We start from the raw sequence: 15822 nt of genomic DNA, 5'->3' as shown, positions 1-15822 counted from the left end.
TGAGGCAGGAGAATTGCTTGAACCCAGGAGGCAGAGGTTGCAGTGAGCCAAGATCACACCACTGCACTCCAGCCTGGGTGACAGAGTGAGACTCTGTCTCAAAAACAAAAACAAAAAAAAAAAAAAGAAAAATCAGGCGGAAGAAGAATCCATGGTGACAGAGAAAGAACAGCCAGAGGAGTAGGAAGAAAACCAAGAGGTTATGCTTCCTTGGAGGAAAAATGGTTTGGAAGAGGGAATAGATACCAGTGTCAAATACTTCTAAGAAGTCAAGGAAAATGAGGCCCCAAAGTGACCTTGACATGTCCATCAAGACCTCTGGGTTTCCTGGGAGTGTCACTCAGAATAATCCTAGGTAGGAAGGACAGATACTGGAGCTTCCATCCTGCTAATGGCTGTATGTGTGAGCTGACTTTTGCCTTTTCCTTTCTTATCCCAATACTGCAGGACCCAAACCTTATCACTACACTTAGTCTGGCCTTGTACATTCTGAGTTCTAGAAAGTCTCAAATGGAAAAGGCTGCGAACCACACTTGGGCATCCTGAAAAAGGCGCCAATCCTGGAACATCCCTAACTTTCTTTTTGACCCTGAGTAAGCCATAGTTCCTCTGTTGGCCTCAGTTTCCCCATTAGTAATTAAGAAGGTCAGAGGGAATCATCTTTAAGGGCCCCCTCCCAATCCTCATATTCCCAATCCTCATATTCCATGATCCAAGAAACCCCATGAAGAGACAGCCTAGCTTTTTCTGAGCAGGGAGCATTTGGCTTTGGCCAGGTGCGGTGGCTCACTCCTGTAATCCCAGCACTTTGGGAGTCTGAGGCTGGCAGATCACAAGGTCACATGGACACCATCCTGGCCAACATGATGAAACCCCATCTCTACTAAAACACAAAAAGTTAGCCAGGCGTGGTGGTGCACGTCTGTAGTCCCAGGTACTCAGGAGGCTGAGGCAGGGGAATCGTTTGAACCCAGGAGGTAGAGATTGTAGTGAGCCGAGATCATGCCACTGTACTCCAGCCTGTACTCCATCTCAAAAAAAAAAAAAAAAAAGATCTGGCTTCCTGGATGGATGACATGGCTGACGCCTATAATCCCAACACTTCGGGAGGCTGAGGCAGGAGAATTGCTTGAGCCCAAGGAGATTGAGGCTGGACAACATAGTGAGACCCTGTTCAAGATCGGCCTGGACAACATAGTGAGACTCTCTCTCTACAAAAATAAAATTTAAAACTTAGCTGTGCATGGCGGCACATGCTTGTAGTCCCAGCTACTCGGGAGGCTGAGGCAGAATTGCTTGAGCCCAGGAGATTGAGGCTGCAGTGAGACATGATGGCCCCACTGTACTCAAGCCTGGGCGACACAGTGAGAAGCTGTCTCAAAAAAATAAATTAAAATTAAAATTAAAATTAAATTAAATAGTAAAAATCTGGCTTTCTGATGTAAAAGCTCAGAGATCACAGGCTGTGGTTTCCTTTTTTTTTTTTTTTTTTTTGAGATGGAGTTTCGTTCTTGTTGCCCAGGCTGGAGTGCAATGGTGCAATCTTGGCTCACTGCAACCTCTGCCTCCCGGGTTCAAGCAATTCTCCTGCCTCAGCCTCCTGAGTAGCTAGGATTACAGGCATGCGCCACCACGCCCAGCTAATTTTGTATTTTTAGTAGAGACAGGGTTTCTCCATATTGGTCAGGCTGGGCTCAAACTCCTGACCTCAAGCAATCTGCCTGCCTCAAGCCTCCCAAAGTGCTGGGATTATAGGCGTGAGCCACCGCGCCAGGTCACAGGCTGTGTGTTACTTAGCCATGGGCAACAAAGCACGAGGCTTTGAGTGGCTGCCTAACTCTCCAGCCAGGTGCGGAGCAGTTACCCAGATTTCAAACACAATGATGAAAGGGTATCACCTGAATAGGTATTTGACTTCAGAGAACGCCCAACCCTTTAAGTCTCTTTTTGGTGCCCCTGTACAATGAGAGATAGCATAGGATTGGTGGTTAAGTACAGCTTCAAATCCCCACTTATGAGCTGTGTGACTTCAGGCAAGTTACCTAGCCTTCCTGTGTTTTGCTTTTCTCTATCAAAAAATTTAAAAAATAATACCTACTTCATAAGATTATGACTAAATGAATTAATATTTATAAAGTACTTAGAACAGCACCTGGCACATAAGAAACATAACACATGATTGTTAAATGAAATACTGTACACATACAAGCATGCACATGCTGTTTCACCTGTATTTCTGCCCTGTCTCTGGGATATCAGCTTCATTTTCCACACACAGTTCTCAGGCAGCTCCATGCACCACCCTCATGCTAGCAAAACAGACAAACACTATCTTTGTACTGTATCACATAGGGAAAGAGAGACACATCTTTTTTTTTTTTTTGATTTGGAGTCTCGCTCTGTCACCCAGGCTGAAGTGCAGTGCAGTGGCGGGATCTTGGCTCACTGCAACCTCTGCCTCCTGGGTTCAAGTGATTCTCCTGCCTCAGCCTCCCAAGTAGCTAGGATTACAGGCGCAAACCACCACGCCTGACTAATTTTTGTGTTTTTAGTAGAGACAGGGTTTCACCATTGGCCAGGCTTTTCTTGAACTCCTGACCTCAAGTGATCCGCCCACCTCGGCCTCCCAAACTGCTGGGATTATAGGCATGAGCCACCGTGCCCAGCCAAAAGCACGTCTCTTCTAATTGCTGCCACAGAACAGAAAGGAAGCTTTTCTTTCCAAAAAACTGTTTATTCTCCAGTTGCCTAAGGAGAAACAGAGCAGGTCAAAACGGAACAGGTCAAAATTCCCATGCTAATCAGTAGTGGGATTTCGCCTATGAATGGGCACTGCACTCCAGCCTGGGCAGCACAGCAAGAACCTGTTTAGAAATTTTTTTTTTGTTTTTGTGTTTTTTTCATTAAAAAAGATTTAGTAGGTTTTCTTCTCACTTGCTATAATTGGAGGAACCTATTCCTGGAGGTAGGATGAGGTCAGTCCCATCCAAACCTATGGCTCAACAGAAGACAGTGGACAGGTCCCCAGAGGAAGATCAGGATATAATTTGACAGAAGGGTGGAAGATGTTTACTACAAGTCTCTGCTAGACACCAAGCACCATGCTACATTCTGGAGACATAATGTTCAAAGATACAATTCCTGCCTTCCAGGAGTTCACAGGAGAACAGTGATGAGGAAACAGTTATAACACAGCACAAGGAGAAAAGCATGAACCTGAGAACACATAGGAGCTCATCCTGCTCAGCCACTCCAAGGGGTGAAGGGTCATAAAAGAGTGAAAGTGGGGGGTTGTCATGGAACTCCCCAAAAGAGGTAAATCTTTTAAACTTTTTTTACGTTATTTTTTACATACAGCCTCCCATAGGAGAAGGGAGTGAAATCTTGAAGGATAAGTAAAGCTTTATCAAGTGTAGTTGGAAGAAGGGATTTCTAAGCACAGAGCACCACATCAACAAAAGCATAAAAATTTCAAGAAAATGGGAGTAGCTGAGAATGACTGGACCATAAAGTACATGTAAGAGCCAAGGAGAAGAGAAAGCAGTCAGGAGAGAGTGGTGACACACGAGGCTGGAGAGGTGGGCAGACCCCAAAATCAGGCCGTGCTGACATTTATGCCAAGATTTAAGTGGCACTGACATAAACTCAACAGTTGAGATCTGGGTAGGTGTAAAGCATGAGGAAAAGGTCAGGCAAAAAAAAAAAGGAACCAGAAAAAAAGCCTGAAAATGTGTTACCATAGAGGTGGAAGGACCAAGTAAAACAGAAGAAAAAACATTTAAAAGGGAAAGATAGGAAGTGGCAGTTGCTGCAAAGAGATTAGGGAGGCTAATTCCTGAGAAGATTGTGATTAGTAATTAATATTGAGCTTGACCTCTGATAGAACAGTTTCAGTGATAGTGAAAGGGTCAGGAATTCCAAATTGCTTGGAATTTAGTGAATGGGATTTAAAGTTGAAGTGATGACGGTAGGCTACTCTTTCAAAATATTTATGTTTGCAAAAGCTATGTATCCAAATACTTAAAATATGCATTCAGTAATTCCCCTTCAGAAATTTATATTAAAGAAATAGTCAGAAATATGTGCAAAGATGTATCACAAAGGCTTCACTTTATTAATTATAGCAAATAATTGAGAATAACCTTGTGGTTATGGTTTAAAATGGCTAAATAAATTATAATGCATCCATATAATGAAAAGTTTAATGCAATGATTAAAAAATGATGTTGCAGAATACTTACTGGTACAGTAAAAGTGTCAGATTACAAAATACAACATCCAGAATGCTCTCAATATTGAAATAAATGAATATTATATATGCATAGAAATAAGATTTGAAGGATATAAACCAGAATATGAACCTCAGTAGTTACCCCCAGAAGTGTCATTACAAGTGTTTGAAACGTGTGTAGTTATTTGTACTTTCTATTTTCTACTATAAATATATATTACTTTTGTAATGAAAAATACTAAGAGCTTGACAATAGAGAAAGGAGGAAGGGATTAGCTTTGAGGGAAACATGGTAGAGGCTTCTATAGTTCAAGGAAGATTTGAGCTTGTTTATGGGTCAAGAGAAAAGAGGGGAGAAATTGAAGCTATATGAGAGGAAATAATGGGAGAAGCTCTGCCCTGGGCAGAGAAGAGGGGACCTGGGGACGAGGGCCCTGGGGAGATGAGGTGAGGATGGCAAAGAACCCAAAGGCAGCAGGAAAGATAACTGTTCACGGATGCATGATCACCTGCCACTGTGTTGAGAGCAGGGAGGGGATTAAGGAGATGGAGAAGAGTGGAAAAGGTTTATAACAGCTGCTGTGAAGAATTAGGAAGTCAATTAGCAATAAAAAATAAAAGTCTCCAAGGGAGGGCCCAGCTGCCACTGAGGAGCAGGACTTGATTCCATTGCCAGTTAATTTACTAACTGCAGCTAAAGAGGAGATATGTGGCCTGGATCCATCCAATGAATGTCCAAAAAATATCCAGAAAATGTGACCCAGAATAACTACAATCACTAAGGACTATACTAACATATTAACTAATTTAAGTACTGCTTCCTTCTTCCAGTTTGGTCCCAGGCACTTGTACATCTTCACTATAATTATTATTTTTAAAAATAAGTAAGGGAGGTGAGCAAAGTTAGTAAAATGAAAAAGAATTTAAGAAAATGACATTTTATCAGCCAAAATGAAGAAGTGTCAAGATACCACTAACACTTTCAACCAAAAGACAAAGCTGTTTTCAGGGCTGCTGGTGCTTGTTCACATCTAGATGAATGTTTGTAGAAGCTTTCCTAGTGTCTGATAGTAAACATTTGCTTTGCTTTGGCCTTACAGGTAGGTGATTACAAGGGATTCTAGTCACATAAATAAATGATACCAGATTTTTCCAATCTGGCCAGTATAATCATTATAATTCACCTGGAAGGAAAAGTATGAAGAAACTCAAGATTGCTAGCAACCAAGCAGAATCCTCTTATAATGTAGTATGTGCTTAAGGAAATCATTTCCTGGACTGAAGGAAAAGAGCTACCATCTGTTAAGCACCTACTATGTGCATGTTCTTTGTTAAGCCCTTTATGTTCGCTATTTGTATGTAATCCTCGCAACAGTTCTGCAAGGTAGATATAATTTTCCTCATTTTACAAATGACAGAAGAAGCTCAGAGGTGGTAAATGGTAAAAATGATAGTACCTGCCTCATAAAACTGTGTATTAAATGAGGTAACATCTGTAAAGCATTTAACACATAGCACTTAGCATAAGCATTAGTTGCAATAATGATTTAGCCATAATAATATACCAGCATTTACGCTATTGTTTGACAAAATAAGATGGCTCTTCTTATCACCATCTTTACTTCACAACAAATGAAACTGGTTTACCCAAGGTTCCAGTAAGCTCTCTATAGTCAATATTTCAGTAATCACTTTCACTAGGATCTACTGGGCCTTCATGCTTCCACACTGGATTTGAATTTACGTTTTCTCTGTGTTCCCAGTCAAATAACCTTGCAATCCCTTGAGCACACATCACTGGGGAGGAGGACAACCCACAGAAGCAGCTTAGTTAGGCTCCAGTCAAAATAAATTTGGCATCAAAAAAGTGCTGCACATAGGGAAAGGAAAATCTTTTCAGCAAATGGTGTCAGGGAAACTAGATGTCCCCAGCCACAAGAGTGACGTTGGACTCTTACATTATATCATACACAAAAGTTAAATCAAAATGGATCAAATACCTAAATATGAGACTGAAAACTATAAAACTCTTAGAAGAACGTGGAGGGAAAAAGTTTCATGACATTGGATTTGGCAGAGTATACTTAGATACCAAAAGCACAATGAAAGAAGAAATGGACTGCACCAAAATTAAACACTTTTCTGCATCAAAGGGCACTATCAACAGAGAAAAGGCAACCCACAAAATGGGGGAAAATATTTGCAAATCATTTATCTGATAAAGGATTAATACCTGGAATATATAAAGAACTCCTATAACTCAAGAACATAAAAACCAAATAGCCCAATTAAAAAATGAGCCACAGTCTCGAATAGATATTTCTCCAAAGAAGATATGCAAAGAGTTAATATGCACATGAAAAAGTGCTTAACATCACTAATCACTAGGGAAATGCAAATCAAAACCACAATGAGGTCCGGGTGCGGTGGCTCACACCTGTAATCCCAGCCCTTTGGGAGACCTAGGTGGGTGGATCACGAGGTCAGAAGTTCAAGACGAGCCTGGCCAACATAGTGAAACCCCATCTCTACTAAAAATACAAAAATTAGCCAGGCGTGGTGGCATGTACCTGTAGTCCCAGCTACTCAGGAGGCTGAGGTGTTTGAACCCAGGAGGCGGAGGTTGCAGTGAGCCAAGACCGCGCCATTGTACTCCAGCCTGGGTGACAGAGTGAGTCTCCATCTCAAAAAAAAACAAACAAAAACAAATAAACAAACAAAAAACACAATGAGACACCACTTCACATCCATTAGGTTAGCAATTATCAAAAATTGAAAATAGGCAGGACACAGTGGCTCAAGTCTATAATCACAGCACTTTGGGAGGCTGAGGTGGGAGGACTGCTTGAGTCCAGGAGTTTGAGACCAGCCAGGGCAACATAGCAAGACCCCTGTTTCAATTCTTAAAAAAAAAAAAAAAGGGAAATAACAAGTAGATGTGGAGAAATTGGAACCCTTGTGCACTGCTGACAAAAATGTAAAATGGTGCAGTTACTATGGAAAACAGTATGGTGGTTCTTCAAAATATTAACCATTGAATTAGCACATGATTCAGCTATTCCACTCTGGGTATTTTCAAAACAGAATTGAAATTAGGGACACAAACAGATATTTGTACACCAATGCTCATAGCAGCATTATTCACAATAGCCAAAAGGTAGAGATAACCCAAATGTCTACTGACAGATGAATGAATAAACAAAATGTAGTATATACATATAATGGAATATTATTCAACCCTAAAAAGGAAGGAGATTCTGGTACATGTTACAACATGGATGAACCTTAACAACATAATGCTAAGTAAAATAAGGAAGACACAGCCGGACGCAGTGGCTCATACCTGTAATCTCAGCACTTTGGGAGGCCAAGGCAGGCAGATCACTTGAGGTCAGGGGTTCAAGACCGGCCTGGCCAACATGATGAAACCCTATGTCTACTAAAAAACACAAAAAATTAGCTGAGTGTGGTGGCGGGTGCCTGTAATCACAGCTACTCAGGAGGCCGAGGCAGAAGAATCACTTGAACCCAGGAGGCAGAGGTTGCAGTGAGCTAAGTTTGCACCATTGCACTCCAGCCTGGGCAACAAGAGCGAGACTCTGTCTCAAAAAAAAAAAAAAAAAAACACATAAAATAGGCAAGACACAAAAGGACAAATATTGTATGATTTCACTTATATGCGGTACTTAGAGACATAAGGTCAAATTCATAGAGACAGAAAGTAGAAGAGTGGTTGCCAGGGGCTGGCAGAGGGAATAATGGACAGTTATTGTTTATGGACATAAGGTTTCAGTTTGGGATGTTGAAAAGTTCTGGAGATGGATAGCCATGCCAGTTGCACCACAGTGTGAATGTACTTAATGCCACTGAATTGTACACTTAGAAATAATTAAAATGTCCAGGCGTGGCGGCTCACACCTGTAATCCCAGAACTTTGGGAGGCTGAGGCAGCAGATCACCTGATGTCGGGAGTTCGAGACGAGCCTGACCAATATGGAGAAAAAAACCTGTCTCTACTAAAAATACAAAATTACCTGGGCATGGTGGTGCATGCCTGCAATCCCAGCTACTTGGAAGGCTGAGGCAGGAGAACTGCTTGAACCCGGAAGGTGGAGGTTGTGGTGAGCCGAGATCACGCCATTGCATTGTGGTTGCCTGGGTAACAAGAGCAAAACTCTGTCTCAAAATAAATAAATAAATAAATAATTAAAACAGTAAATTTTGCATTTTATGTGTTTGTGTATATATGTATATGCATATATACATATATTTTTTGTGTGTGTGATTCTCCTGCCTCAGCCTCCAAAGTAGCTGGGACTACAGGCACGTGCCACCACACTCAGCTACTTTTGGTACTAATATTTTTAGTAGAGATGAGGTTTTGTCATGTTGGCTAGGCTGGTCTCGAACTCCTGGCCTCAAGTGATGCACCCACGTCAGCCTCCTAAGGTGTTGGGATTACAGGTATGAGCCACCACACCCAGCTGGTGCATTGTGTATATTTTATCACAATTTTAAAATGTAGTTAAAAAAAGTGCTGCAGATTAAGAAAAAAAAAAAAAAAAAGACAAGAAAGGAGTTCATTTAAAGCTTCACAGCGACTATCTTTGGAGTGTGGATTACAGGCAACTTTGATTTCTTCTTTATATTTTTTCTTATTTTCTACATTTTCTTCGATGAGTTTTTAAAATAAGGGGAAAAAGTTTTGGGTTTTTAAAATATCAGTTATATTTATTTGATTGCACAGCTCCCTCTTTCCTACTTCACCCCTCTTAAAAGTAGATTGTGTATAAGCTATTTTAAAAGTAGATATGTATGGCCGGGCGCGGTGGCTCAAGCCTGTAATCCCAGCACTTTGGGAGGCTGAGACGGGTGGATCACGAGGTCAGGAGATCGAGACCATCCTGGATAACACGGTGAAACCCCGTCTCTACTAAGAAATACAAAAAACTAGCCGGGCGAGGTGGCGGGCGCCTGTAGTCCCAGCTACTTGGGAGGCTGAGGCCGGAGAATGGCGTGAACCCGGGAGGCGGAGCTTGCAGTGAGCTGAGATCCGGCCACTGCACTCCAGCCTGGGCTACAGAACGAGACTCCGTCTCAAAAAAAAAAAAAAAAAAAAAGTAGATATGTATAAGCCATTTTACACACACACACATACACACACAAACTTATTTTTAGAGCAGTTTTAGGATCACATCAAAACTGAGCAGAAAGCAGACAGATTTCTCATGTCCCCTGCCCCACATGTGCACAGCCTCCAAGTTTTGGGTTTTTTTAACTGCTGTCTCTCCACTGGGATGACAATGGAAATAATGTCATCAAGCACCAATTTTTAAAATGCCAACAGTGATTTTCTCCAGAACAAATATGGAGTTTATCTTAATATATGCGTTAAAACAGTTAAAAGTATTCTGAAGAGCAGACAAGCAATTTTGATACTTTGGGGAAGATTGATTGGGAATTTTTTTTTAAGATGATTGTTCACTTAAAGCAATAAACTTTAAATTACATAATACATACTGAAGACATGATCCAGTCTCTCTTAATCAATTTAACAGACATTAGTTGAGCACCCAGGATGTGTCAGATCTGAGCCTCAGTGCCCAGAAAACCCTTACCCTTTGTGCCTAAAATGTAAGGGGGTGGATCTTGACTGCTGAAAGTTGTCTCACTCTTCTATCACCACTTCCACCCCAGGGGTAACTATTATAAATAAACTGAAGTATACGCTTCTAAATCACTTTGCAATGCACACCACATAAAAATACTCTTTTTACAAATATAGTTACAAAAATTACTTTTTATGTTTTTAAATTTTTATTTTTATTTATTTTTTATCAGTTATTTTTATTTTTATTATTTTTAATTTTTTTTCTTATACTTTAAGTTCTAGGGTACATGTGCACAACGTGGAGGTTACATATGTATACATGTGCCATGTTGGTGTGCTGCACCCATGAACTCGTCATTTACATTAGGTGTATCTCCTAACGCTATCCCACCCCATGACAGGCCTCAGTGTGTGACGTTCCCCATGCTGTGTCCAAGTGTCCTCATTGTTCAGTTCCCACCTATGAGTGAGAACATGGGGTGTTTGGTTTTCTGTCCTTGTGATAGTTTGCTCAGAATGATGGTTTCCAGCTTCATCCATGACCCTACACAGAACATGAACTCATCCTTTTTTATGGCTGCATAGTATTCCATGGTGTATATGTGCCACATTTTCTTAATCCAGTCTATCATTGATGGACATTTGGATTGGTTCCAAGTCTTTGCTATTGTGAATAGTGTCACAATAAACATATGTGTGCATGTGTCTTTATTGTAGCATGATTTATAATCCTTTGGGTATATACCCAGTAATGGGATTCCTGGGTCAAATGGTATTTCTAGTTCTAGATCCTTGAGGAATTGCCACACTGTCTTCCACAATGGTTGAACTAGTTTACAATCCCACCAACAGTGTAAAAGCGTTCCTATTTCTCCACATCCTCTCCAGCACCTGTTGTTTCCTGACTTTTTAATGATTGCCACTCTAACTGGTGTGAGATGGTATCTCATTGTGGTTTTGATCTCCATTTCTCTGATGGCCAGTGATGATAAGCATTTTTTCATGTGTCTGTTGGCTGCATAAATGTCTTCTTTTGAGAAGTGTCTGTTCATATCCTTTGCCCACTTTTTGATGGGGGCTGTTTGTTTTTTCTCTTGTAAGTTTAAGTTCTTTGTAGATATTAGCCCTTTGTCAGATGGGTAGATTGTAAAAATTTTCTCCCATTCTGTAGGTTGCCTGTTCACTCTGATGGTAGTTTCTTTTGTTGTGCAAAAGCTCTTTAATTAGATCCCATTTGTCAATTTTGGCTTTTATTGCCATTGCTTTTGGTGTTTTGGTCATGAAGTCCTTGCCCATGCCTATGTCCTGAATGGTATTGCCTAGGTTTTCTAGGGTTTTTATGGTTTTAGGTCTAACATTTAAGTCTTTAATCCATCTTGAATTAATTTTTGTATAAGGTGTAAGGAAGGGATCCAGTTTCACCTTTCTACATATGGTTAGCCAGTTTTCCCAGCACCATTTATTAAATAGGAAATCCTTTCCCCATTTCTTGTTTTTGTCAGGTTTGTCAAAGATCAGATGGCTGTAGATGTGTGGTATTATTTCTGAGGGCTCTGTTCTGTTCCATTGGTCTGTATCTCTGTTTTGGTAACAGTACCATACTGTTCTGGTTACTGTAGCCTTGTAGTATAGTTTGAAGTCAGGTAGTGTGATGCCTCCAGCTTTGTTCTTTTGGCTTAGGATTGTCTTGGCAATGCGGGCTCTTTTTTGGTTCCATATGAACTTTAAAGTAATTTTTTCCAATTCTGTGAAGAAAGTCAGTGGTATCTTGATGGGGATGGCATTGAATCCATAAATTACCTTGGGCAGTATGGCCATTTTCACGATACTGATTCTTCCTATCCATGAGCATGGAATGTTCTTCCATTTGTTTGTGTCTTCTTTTATTTCGTTGAGCAGTGGTTTGTAGTTCTCCTTGAAGAGGTCCTTCACATCCCTGGTAAGTTGGATTCCTAGGTATTTTATTCTCTTTGTAGCAATTGTGAATGGGAGTTCATTCATGATTTGGCTCTCTGTTTGTCTATTACTGGTGTATAGGAATGCTTGTGATTTTTCCACATTAATTTTTGTATTCTGAGACTGCTGGAGTTGCTTATCAGTTTAAGGAGATTTTGGGCTGAGACGATAGGGTTTTCTAAATACACAATCATGTCATCTGCAAACAGGGACAATTTGACTTCCTCATACCCTTTATTTCTTTCTCCTGCCTGATTGCCCTGGCCGGAACTTCCAACACTATGTTGAATAGGAGTGGTGAGAGAGGGCATCCCTGTCTTGTGCCAGTTTTCAAAGGGAATGCTTCCAGTTTTTGCCCATTCAGTATGATATTGGCTGTGGGTTTGTCATAAATAGCTCTTATTGTTTTGAGATACATCCAAGCAATACCGAGTTTATTGGGAGTTTTTAGCATGAAGGGCTGCTGAATTTTGTTGAAGGCCTATTCTGCATCTATTGAGATAATTATGTGGTTTTTGTCTTTGGTTCTGTTTGTATGACGGATTACATTCATTGATTTGCATATATTGAATAAGCCTTGCATCCCAGGGATGAAGCCCACTTGATCGTGGTGGATAAGCTTTTTGATGTGCTGCTGGATTCGGTTTGCCAAGTATTTTATTGAGGATTTTTGCATCGATGTTCATCAGGGATATTGGTCTAAAATTCTCTTTTCTTGTTGTGTCTCTGCCAGGCTTTGGTATCAGGATGATGCTGGCCTCGTAAAATGAGTTAGGGAGGATTCCCTCTTTTTCTATTGATTGGAATAATTTCAGAAGGAATGGTACCAGATCCTCTTTGCACCTCTGTAAATCTGTCTGGTCCTGGACTTTTTTTGGTTGGTAGGCTATTAATTATTGCCTCAATTTCAGAGCCTGTTATTGATCTATGCAGGGATTCAACTTCTTCCTGGTTTAGTCTTGGGAGGGTGTATGTGTCCAGGAATTTATCCATTTCTTCTAGACTTTCTAGTTTATTTGGGTAGAGGTGTTTACAGTATTCTCTGATGGTAGTTTGTATTTCTGTGGGATCGGTGGTGATATCCCCTTTATCATTTTTTATTGCATCTATTTGATTCTTCTCTCTTTTCTTCTTTACTAATCCTGCTTGAGTCTAATCTATTTGAATCTTGCTTGAGTCTATCAATTTTGTTGATCTTTTCAAAAAACCAGCTCCTGGATTCATTGATTTTTTTGAAGCGTTTTTTGTGTCTCTATCTCCTTCAGGTCTGCTCTGATCTAAGTTATTTCTTGCCTTCTGCCAGCTTTTGATCGTGTTTGCTCTTGCTTCTCTAGTTCTTTTCATTGTGATGTTAGGGTGTCAGTTTTAAATCCTTCCTGCTTTCTCTTGCGGGCATTTAGTGCCATAAATTTCCCTCTACACACTGCTTTAAATGTGTCCCAGAGATTCTGGTATGTTGTGTCTTTGTTCTCATTGGTTTCAAAGAACATCGTTATTTCTGCCTTCATTTTGTTATGTACCCAGTAGTCATTCAGGAGCGGGTTGTTCAGTTTCCATGTAGTTGAGTGGTTTTGAGTGAGTTTCTTAATATTGAGTTCTAGTTTGATTGCACTGTGGTCTGAGAGACAGTTTGTTATAACTTCTGTTCTTTCACATTTGCTGAGGAGTGCTTTCCCTCCAACTATGTGGTCAATTTTGGAATAAGTGCAATGTGGTGCTGAGAAGAATGTATATTCTGTTGATTTGGGGTGGAGAGCTCTGTAGATGTCTATGACGTCTGCTTGGTGCAGAGCTGAGTTCAATTCCTGGATATCCTTGTTAACTTTCTGTCTCATTGATCTGTCTACTGTTAACAGTGGGGTGTTAAAGTTTCCCATTATTATTGTGTGGGAGTCTAACTCTGTTTGTAGGTCTCTAAGGACTTGCTTTATGAATCTGGGTGCTCCTGTGTTGGGTGCATATATATTTAGGTTAGCTCTTGTTGAATTGACTCCTTTACCATTATGTAATGGCCTTGTCTCTTTTGATCTTTGTTGGTTTAAAGTCTGTTTTTTCAGAGACGAGGATTGCAACCCCTGCTTTTTGTTTTGTTTTGTTTTTCCACTTGCTTGGTAGATCTTCCTCCATCCCTTTATTTTGAGCCTATGTATGTCTCTGCATGTGAGATGAGTCTCCTGAATATAGCACACTGATGGGTCTTGACTCTTTATCCAATTTGCCAGTCTGTGTCTTTTAATTGGAGCATTTAGCTCATTTACATTTAAGGTGAATATTGTTATGTGTGAATTTGGTCCTGTCATTATGATGTTAGTTGGTTATTTTGCTCATTAGTTGATGCAGTGTCTTCCTAGCATTGATGGTCTTTACAATTGGGTATGCTTTTGCAGTGGTTGGTACTGGTTGTTCCTTTCCATGTTTAGTGCTTCCTTCAGATCTCTTGTAAGGCAGGCCTGGTGGTGACAAAATCTCTCAGCATTTGCTTGTCTGCAAAGGATTTTATTTCTCCTTCACTTACACAGCTTAGTTTAGCTGGATATGAAATTCTGGGTTGAAACTTCTTTTCTTTAAGAATGTTGAATACTGGCCCCCATTCTCTTCTTTCTGGCTTGTAGAGTTTCTGCCAAGAGATCAGCTGTTAGTCTGATGGGCTTCCCTTTGTAGGTAACCCGACCTTTCTCTCTGGCTGCCCTTAACATTTTTTCCTTCATTTCAACTTTAATGAATCTGACAATTATGTGTCTTGGAGTTGCTCTTCTCGAGGAGTATTTTTGTGGCATTCTCTGTATTTCCTGAATTTGAATGTTGGCCTGCCTTGCTAGGTTGGGGATGTTCTCCTGGATAATATCCTGAAGAGTGTTTTCCAACTTGGTTCCATTCTCCCCATCACTTTCAGGTACACCAATCAGATGTAGATTTGGTCTTTTCACATATTTCCATATTTCTTGGAGGCTTTGTTCATTTCTTTCTACTCTTTTTTCTCTAAATTTCTCTTCGCACTTTATTTCATTCATCTTATCTTCATTTACTGATAACCCTTTCATCCACTTGATTGAATCGGCTACTGAAGCTTGTGTATGTGTCATGTAGTTCTTGTGCCATGGTTTTCAGTTCCATCAGGTCATGTAAGGTCTTCTCTACACTGTTTATTCTAGTTAGCCATTCATCTAATCTTTTTTCAAGATTTTTAGCTTCTTTGTGGTGGGATTGAACATCCTCCTTTAGCTCAGGGAAGTTTGTTATTACCAATCATCTGAAGCCTTCTTCTCTTCTCTCAACTCATCAAAGCCTATCCAGCTTTGTTCCACTGATGACGAGGAGCTGTGTTCCTTTGGAGGAGAAGAGGCGCTCTGATTTTCAGAATTTTCAGTTTTTCTTCTCTGGTTTCTCCCCATCTTTGTGGTTTTATCTACCTTTGGTCTTTGATGATGGTGATGTACAAATGGGGTTTTGGTGTGGATGTCCTTTCTGTTTGTTTGTTTTCCTTCTAAGAGTCAGGGCCCTCAGCTGCAGGTCTGTTGGAGTTTGCTGGAGGTCCACTCCAGACTCTGTTTGCCTGGGTATCAGCAGCAGAGGCTGCAGAACAGCAAATATTGCAGAACGGCAAATGTTGCTGCCTGATCCTTCCTCTGAAAGCTTTGTCTCAAAGGGGCACCCAGCTGTATGAGGTGTCGATTGACCCCTACTGGGAGGTGTCTCCCAGTTAGGCTACTCGGGGGTCAGAGACCCACTTGAGAAGGCAGTCGGTCCATTCCCAGATCTCAAACTTCATGCTGAGAGAACCATTACTCTCTTCAAAGCTGTCAAACAGGGACGTTTAAGTCTGCAGAAGTTTTTGCTGTCTTTTGTTCAGCTATGCCCTGCGCCCAGAGGTGGAGTCTACAGAGGCAGGCAGGCCTCCTTGAGCTGTGGTGGGCTTGACCCAGTTTGAGCTTCCCGGCTGCTTAGTTTACCTACTCAAGCCTCAGCAATGGCAGACACCCCTCCCCCAGCCTCGCTGCCACCTTGCAGTTCGATCTCATACTGC

The 15822-nt window shown here is 40.9% G+C and overlaps 1 long non-coding RNA gene across 1 annotated transcript in view; it reads right to left on the bottom strand.

Moving 5' to 3' along the window:
• LOC139358471 (uncharacterized) overlaps nucleotides 1-8383 on the bottom strand; it is a 100962-nt gene extending 92579 nt beyond the window's left edge. Inside the window, exon 1 of the long non-coding RNA XR_011613402.1 lies at nucleotides 8266-8383. This is a non-coding gene — a long non-coding RNA (uncharacterized lncRNA). The remainder of the gene's footprint in view (nucleotides 1-8265) is intronic.
• Between the last annotated feature and the right edge of the window lie 7439 nt (nucleotides 8384-15822).

The sequence above is a fragment of the Macaca nemestrina genome, chromosome 1 (genome assembly GCF_043159975.1).
Source record: "Macaca nemestrina isolate mMacNem1 chromosome 1, mMacNem.hap1, whole genome shotgun sequence".
NCBI lineage: Eukaryota > Metazoa > Chordata > Mammalia > Primates > Cercopithecidae > Macaca > Macaca nemestrina.
This window is presented reverse-complemented; position numbering and strand designations above follow the sequence as displayed.